Source organism: Enhydra lutris, unplaced genomic scaffold (genome assembly GCF_002288905.1).
Source record: "Enhydra lutris kenyoni isolate GAN:26980312 unplaced genomic scaffold, ASM228890v2 scaffoldscaffold9, whole genome shotgun sequence".
Taxonomy (NCBI): Eukaryota; Metazoa; Chordata; class Mammalia; order Carnivora; family Mustelidae; genus Enhydra; species Enhydra lutris.
Genome location: NW_019154093.1, coordinates 31189545 through 31198323, shown reverse-complemented (window position 1 = coordinate 31198323; position 8779 = coordinate 31189545).

The window sequence follows — 8779 nt, the reverse complement described above, 5'->3', positions numbered from 1 at the left end:
TAATGCCATTCCGATCAAAATTCCACCGGTATTTGTCAAAGAGCTGGAGCAAATAATCCTAAAATTTGTATGGAATCAGAAAAGACCCCGAATTGCTAAGGAAATGTTGAAAAATAAAAATAAAACTGGCGGCATCACGTTACCTGATTTCAAGCTTTACTACAAAGCTGTGATCACCAAGACAGCATGGTACTGGCATAAAAACAGACACATATACCAGTGGAACAGAGTAGAGAGCCCAGATATGGACACTCAACTCTATGGTCAAATAATCTTTGACAAAACAGGAAAAAATATACAGGGAAAAAAGACAGTCTCTTCAATAAATCGTGCTGGGAAAACTGGACAGCTATATGTAGAAGAATGAAACTCGACCATTCTCTTACACCGTACACAAAGATAAACTCAAAATGGATAAAAGACCTCAATGTGAGACAAGAATCCATCAGAATCCTAGAGGAGAATATAGGCAGTAACATCTTCGATATCAGCCACAGCAACTTCTTTCAAGATATGTCTCCAAAGGCAAAGGAAACAAAAGTGAAAATGAACTTTTGGGACTTCATCAAAATCAAAAGCTTCTGCACAGCAAAGGAAACAGTCAAGAAAACAAAGAGGCAACCCACGGAACGGGAGAAGATATTTGCAAATGACAGTACAGACAAAAGGTTGATATCCAGGATCTATAAAGAACTCCTCAAACTCAACACACACAAAACAGACAATCATATAAAAAAATGGGCAGAAGATATGAACAGACACTTCTCCAATGAAGACATACAAATGGCTATCAGACACATGAAAAAATGTTCATCATCACTAGCCATCAGGGAGATTCAAATTAAAACCACATTGAGATACCACCTTACACCAGTTAGAATGGCCAAAATTAGCAAGACAGGAAACAACATGTGTTGGAGGGGATGTGGAGAAAGGGGAACCCTCTTACACTGTTGGTGGGAATGCAAGTTGGTGCAGCCACTTTGGAGAACAGTGTGGAGATTCCTCAAGAAATTAAAAATAGAGCTTCCCTATGACCCTGCAATTGCATTACTGGGTATTTACCCCAAAGATACAGATGTAGTGAAAAGAAGGGCCATCTGTACCCCAATGTTTATAGCAGCAATGGCCACGGTCGCCAAACTGTGGAAAGAACCAAGATGCCCTTCAACGGACGAATGGATAAGGAAGATGTGGTCCATATACACTATGGAGTATTATGCCTCCATCAGAAAGGATGAATACCCAACTTTTGTAGCAACATGGACGGGACTGGAAGAGATTATGCTGAGTGAAATAAGTCAAGCAGAGAGAGTCAAGTATCATATGGTTTCACTTATTTGTGGAGCATAACAAATAGCATGGAGGACAAGGGGAGTTAGAGAGGAGAAGGGAGTTGAGGGAAATTGGAAGGGGAGATGAACCATGAGAGACTATGGACTCTGAAAAACAATCTGAGGGGTCTGAAGGGGCGGGGGGTGGGAGGTTGGGGGAACCAGGTGGTGGGTATTGGAGAGGGCACGTGTTGCATGGAGCACTGGGTGTGGTGCAAAAAACAATGAATACTGTTACGCTGAAAATAAATTAAAAATAAATTAAAAATAAAAATAAAATAAAATAAAAATTATATGGTTCAGAGTAAGAGAGAAGAATTTTTCCCAAAAGGAGATTTTTGGGTGCAGCTACAGAGAAGAAGTAGAAATGGCTGCTGGGCAGTAAGCACAAGCATCCCATCATAGGCAGCAAGTTGTGATTAAGAAAGCCTGCTATAAGACCTTTGCAGTAATCCAAGCGATAGATGACTTAAATAAGGAGAGGCCAAAGAGTGTGGAGAGAATGAATAGGACTTGATAATTAATTGGCTGAGAGAATAATAAGCTGAGGGACTAGATGATGACTCCAAGATTAAAGTTTTTCTTGCCCAACTTTGACACGTTAACCTAGATGTCTTAAGAATTTCCTGGATGGGTACATGAGAGAAATGTAGAAAGAAAATGAAGAAAGATTTCCCTACCTTGTCATAAAGTTCTTTTTGGATGTTTTCTAAACTACTCTTTTTTTTTAAGATTTTTATTTATTTTTTATTTGACAGAGAGAGAAAGAGACAGCGAGAGAGGGAACAGAAGCAGGGGGAGTGGGAGAAGGGAGAAGCAGGCTTCCCCCCGAACAAGGGGCCCGATGCGGAGCTCAATGGGGGCTCAATCCCAGAACCATGGGATCATGACCCGAGCCGATGCCAGACACTTTAACAACTGAGCCACCCAGGTGTCCCTCTAACTACCTTTGTAAATGTTTCCTTTTAGAAACCCTTTAGAGTTCTCTGTTGTTCTTCCAGACCCTCATATGCTTTTCTGTAGTGTATTGCTTTTCTGAACCATATTCACTAATCAAATGTTAAGTGTCCTTCTAACTTAGCTTCTCTATACACTATACTAGACAAGCATCTGACTCTTTAATGCTACCCATTGGCAAATGTGTTGAAGTTGGACTTTTCTTTTTTAAGATTTTATTTATTTATTTGTCAGAGAGAGAGAGAGAGAGCACAAACAGGGGGAACGTCAGGCAGAGGGAGAAGCAGGCTCCCTACTGAACAAGGAGCCTGATGCAGGACTCAAGCTCAGGACCCTGGGATCATGACCTGAGCCAAAGGCAGATGCTTAACCAACTGAGCCACATGGGCATCCCGGAAATTATTTTAAAGTAGTTTTTTGTAAATATCAAAAAATAGTATAACCACTGGGGCACCTGGGATTCAGTCAGTTAAGCGTCTGACTCTTGATTTTTGGCACAGGTCATGATTTCAGTCAGAGTTGTGGGATCAAACCCTGTGTCTGGCTCATTGCTCAGCACAGAGTCTGCTTGAGATTCTCTCTCCTTCTTCCCCTCCCCCTACTCATACTCTCTATCTCTCTCTAAAACAAAACAAAACAAAAAATAATATACCCAGGATTATAGACATAAATTGTGATGGCTCTTCACCTGATGAGTCCCCTGTGACTCTGTTTTGTAAGAGATTCCAGATCCCTGGTCACAAATGTAAGGCACATGCTCTAGACTGGGTCAGTTTAAGTTCCTTACTTCCCTAGTCAGAGTGATTTATCCAAGGGATGGGTTTATTATTCCTTCCTAGAGAGTCTTCATAATGAAGCTGAGAAAAAGAGGTTTACCTTTTTCTAAAACAACTAAGCTTGAAAGAATACAATTTCAAGTCTCTTTGCCTGTTAATCTTTATGAATTAGACATCTAAAGGAAAAATTAACACCAATGTGCAAAAAGATAGAGACATAAGATATGGAAAGAGAGGAAGAAATAGAGATGGAGAGACAGAGATCTTAAAATCAGAGAGAATTTATATCCCTGGGCGCTGCTCTCCATGGAGGCAGCTCAAATTCTGACCTTTCTGTAGCTTGGTCATGTGTTCTACTGGGGATCCCAAGTGCTGGCACATGACAGGTGTTCTAAAAATGTTGAGATAGAGACTTTTCTTTGGACAAATATGAAGTGACAGGGACCACATTCACACTTCCTTCCAAAACAATAAAAAAAAAAAAAGCAGACAAAATATAAGGAAAAAATGGTTTTTAGACACTGGACATCAGGCGATAAAAGACAGTATGATTTCAGGGCACCTGGCTGGCTCAGTTGGTAGATCACACAACTTTTTTTTTTTTTTAAGATTTTATTTATTTGACGGACAGAGATCACAAGTAGGCAGAGAGGCAGGCATAGAGAGAGGAGGAAGCAGGCTCCCTGCTGAGCAGAGAGCCCAATGCGGGGCTCAATCCCAGGACCCTGGGATCATGACCTGAGCCGAAGGCAGAGGCTTTAAACCACTGAGCCACCCAGGCACCTGATCACACAACACTTGATCTTGGGTCATGAGTTCAAGGTCCATGTTGGGGGTAGAGATTGCTTTAAAAAAAGTGGGGGGGATGCCTGGGTTGCTCATTCAGTTGGGCATCTGACTTTTGATTTCCACTCAAGTCATGGTCTCAGAGTTGTGAGATTGAGCCATGTCAGGCTCCGTGCTCAGCGAGGAGTCTGCTTCTCCCTTTGCTCTCTCCCTCTTCTTTATCTCTCTCTAGAATAAATAAATAAATCTTAAAAAAAAAAACAGTATGGTTTCTAAAGGGAGGAAATAAACAAAGTGAGCCTTATGAATATCCCTACTTATTGTCTGGAGAGAGTTCCATACCGCACTGCGAAGAGGGGGAAGCCAGGTGGAACCTCATGGTTTCTCTGAGTTGAGAAGATAGAGCTGGGGCCATGAGAGAACAAGGTGGCTAGAGTTTTCAGGGCAGCATATCAAAGAAGAGATTATTGCACAGAGAGTGTACTCTGAAGATCTAGAGAGGTCTACCTCTATTGCTTAGCTTAGTATTGATCAGAGTATGGATATAAGGAACTAAGGTGGAAATAAACAAAAATATTTATAGTTTTCTTTAAGCCTGTGTGTTCCAACTTGGGAAATAGATGATAAATGTATCCTTATAGTTTCCAATGAACAAAGCTTCTAAAGGTTTTTAAACAATTATTGGATGAATGTGAGTCAGTCAGTTCTTCCCTGTTCCTTAAGCTAGTTGTGGCCAGATTTCTGTTGCTTACAACCAAAGAATCTTAACCAATATACCTTATAATTTTACTTCCCAGAGTTTATCTTTAAGAACTAACAAAGGAGTCCAAAGATTTTGGTTATAAGAATGACTTTCATTTAAAAAAAAAAAAAGAAAATGTCTATCATGTTAATGTCTATAAATTTTAGAAATGAGGAGTGCCTGGGTGACTCAGTAGGTTAAGCATCCAACTCTTGATTTTGGTTCATGTCATGATCTTAGGGCTATGAGATCAAACCCCAGGTGGAGGGGGGGGATCTTCACTCAGCAGGGAGTCTGCTCAAGATTCTCTTTCCTCTCTCTCCCCCTTTGCTCCTCCCCCTGCTCACTCTTTCTCTTAAATAAACAAATAAAATATTTTTAAAATATAAATAAATAAATCTCAAAAATGAGTAACAAGACAAAGATTGTGCAAATTTTCATAAAATAGTCTAATGAAATACTATACTACATAGTAACTAACATGACATTTTAGTTTCTTATTTGACATAGAAATATGTTTATGATATTGATGAATCTTAAAAGGCAAGTTATATACCAGTATGTATAGCTTTTTATTGTACATATGTATATATACACATATAAAGTGTGGAAAGATTCATCTTAAAATGTTAGTAATTCTTATCTCTGGTTGGTAGAGTTCAGGTAGTTTTTATTCTCTTTCTTTTTTTTAAAGTATATGTACAGGGGCGCCAGGGTAGCTCAGTGTCCGACTCTTGATTTCGGCTCAGGTCATGATCTAAAGGTCATGGGATTGAACCCATCGGGTTCCATGCTCAGTGCAGAGTCTACTTGAGGTTCTCTTTCTCCCTCTCCCTTTCCCCTCTCCTGGCTCACACTCTCTAAAATAAAATCAATATATCTTTTTTTAAAAGTACCTGTATATTCTGATTATTCTACAACAAATTTGTTTCAACTATTTGTTTTTAATTCCTTAAATGTCTCCTTAATTGACTCCAGAGTTTCTGGTTTTTATTTAAAGTTTACCTCTGGGTTCCGGTTTATTTGCAAAGCAGAGGAGATTGACACACTTTTAACCAGTTAAATAATTAAGTCCTATCCTGCTCAGATTACAAATTCCTCCTCTTTCTCCAGCTCCCTTTCCAGAGCTCTAATCATTGCATTTGTGCAATGTAACAGCTATACAAATGTACATATACTGCAGGCACAATAAAAAGTGTTAAGTAGATGGTTATTCTCTCAGTAATATCCTAGGAGAGAGATGTTGTATAGCCAAAGGTATATGTTTAATAAAATGGGGCCAGAGAGATTTTAAACTTCTACCAAAACACATTGAAACAGCTCAGTTATTAAAGCTTACAAATGTTTCCCAGTGCCTGGCTGATCTAATGCTTTGGCAAATATTGAAAGTGACCTATGTCCCTAGGGAGAAACATTTTATGCCTAATAATTTGATGTCCCAGATTTTCCAGAAAAGACCTGATTTTTTCCTTTCTTTTGTTTTTCCACAATAAAGGTCATTCCTTTATTGGATTTTAAATTTTATGTCTCTGCAAGATTTTTCCTATAAATGAATTCATGCATTTAAATTAAAAAAATATTTTGCTAGTTTACAAATCCCAATTATTAATTTTTTAAAAATTACCAAAGCATCAGAGTTGGAACAATTGATCCTCTGGCAGGGTAATGTGGTATTGATGACCCCAGCAGAATTGAGGAGAGATATGAATATTGTGGATATTAAAAATCTAATTTGAGGGGCGCCTGGGTGACTCAGTTGGTTGAGCGACTATCTTGGGCTCAGGTCATGATTCCAGACTTCCAGGATCGAGTCCCACATCAGGCTCCCAGCTCCTTGGGGAGTCTGCTTCTCCCTCTGACCTTCTCCTCTCTCATACTCTCTCTCACTCATTCTCTCTCAAATAAATAAATAAAATCTTAAAAAAAAAATCTAATTCGGTGTTCATATGTTGGCAACCACAAGAAACTACCACGTGAATTCCCAGGCAACCTGCACCATAACTGCTTCTGCCCTGAATTCTAATGCCAGATGTAAAACTAACTAGCTGTATAAAAGAGGTTCAATCAATATTTTGTTGCTTTCATATCCTTATCTCTCAAGTAGGATTTTAAAAAATGAACTATCAGCCCTGCTGGGTTGTTTTGAGGATTAAATTAAATACTCAAAGCACATGTGATCTGAAAAACATTGTTTTTACGAAGGAGTCATTTGTTAAAATCTTACTATGGAAGTTAAGAAATAAAACACAGAGAAGTCGAACTGCCCTGGTTGAAGACGATATGAAGGGCAGAAGCCCATCATACAAATTTAAAATGTTACTGTTGCTCCTTCTCATGTTTATTAGGGAAATACAAGAACAAGTTAAAAAAAAAAAAAAAAAGAATAAGAATCACTAACAATTCCACTGCATATGGATTTATGGGTAGACTATATTTTTCCAAACCCTAAAGATTATCTTCAAACAAACTTGAGCAAGTGACTGGTTGAAGAGAGTGAAGTCTTTTCCCATGGTTCCATGGGGCTGGCCTCAGTGAGATTCTAGGCCAGGGGTCAAAGTAAGGAAGGCAGATTTCATCAAGTCCAGGAGGCAATGAAACACATGACCAGAAAGAGGAGACAAAGGCCAGAAGCTGCTAGAGAAGGAATCTGAATAAAGAGCCAGACTGAAGGAAACCTAGAGCGCCCCGGATAATAGTTACGAACACAACTAGAGTTCTTTTAACATGTTTTTCATTGGCTAGCAGCTATTACTTCTCAGTTCAATCAGACTAGTGTGAAGAGTCAGTGTTACCAATGGAATTAAACTTAAGAATGTGGCCATTTGTTAAACTTACAAAACTGCCACTGAATTTTTAGTTAAAAAGATTGCTATAGGGACACCTGGGTAGCTCAGTCTGTTGAGCATGGAACTCTTGTTTTTTGCTCAGGTCATGATCTCAGGGTCATGAGATTGAGCACCGGGTTGGGCTCTGTGCTGAGCCCGGAGCTTGCTTAAGATTCTCTCTCTTCCTCTCTCCCTTTCTTCTCCCCCAAACTGTTCATGTGCAATCTCTCTATATATTAAAAAAAGAAAAGAAAAGAAACCCACCATGTTAATTTGAATGTACTTTGAATTATAAGGGCAAAAGAAAGATAATTTTTTGTACATTTTATTTATTTATTTGACAGAGAGAGACACAGCAAGAGAAGGAACACAATCGGAAGGAGCGGGAGAGGGAGAAGCAGGCTTCCTGCTGAGTAGGGAGCCGAGGTGACTCTGGGCTCCATCCTAGGACCCTGGGGTCATGACCTGAGCCGAAGACAGACACCTAATGACTGAGCCACCCAGGCGCCCCTGTACATTTTTTTTCCATTTAATTGGAATGGTTTTCAAAATTCTGCAAATAAATGGTAATTATAAATTAAGGCATTAAGAATTTATTGGAAAAAAAAGAAAAAAGAATTTATTGGTAAATAATGTATATATCCCCATTCCAAGAAATATAATAAGTGAATAAGGTTAAAATAAATGCCTTAAAGTTTAAAAAAAAAAAAGAATATGATTAGGGTGAAAATTTCCAAATACCCCTGCATTCTCCTACTTTCTTATAATCCAGGGCAAGAGAAGGAATATAACTTGAAAGAAAGAAATATGGTAATGCTCAAATAAATTGAGGTTTTTCCGTACTAGTTAGTTATAAACATTACTATTATTTGATCTTTTTTTCCCCTTTTTACCAAATCTATAAAGAGATATTAAAATATTAAAGCCATATATGATTCTGATTATCGGGTTAAAACATTTGTCTAGAACCTTCCAACTTATGCATGTAAAGGTTCAAAACCTTTCAGAAATATTTGATGATTGTTCCACATCTTTCATTACCCTCCTGCACATATTTAATCATTCTTTCCTCCAGAAGTCCCTGATATATGCAGATTGGGCTAAATGCTCAATCTGTGCTCCAAGCCCCTCTATGTATACTTCTATCATTTCTACTTACCACCTGTGTTGAAATTATCTGCTCATAATCTGTCTCTTTGGCTGAACTGTAAGCTTGTATGGAAATCCTCCACAAACCCCAGAGGGGGTTGAGTACCCTTATTATAAGGGTCCACAATTCCCCCTTGTTTTTCTTCTTTTTTTTTTTTTTAAAGAAATACTAGTACCTCATAAATGTTTCATAATTTTTTAAGATTTATT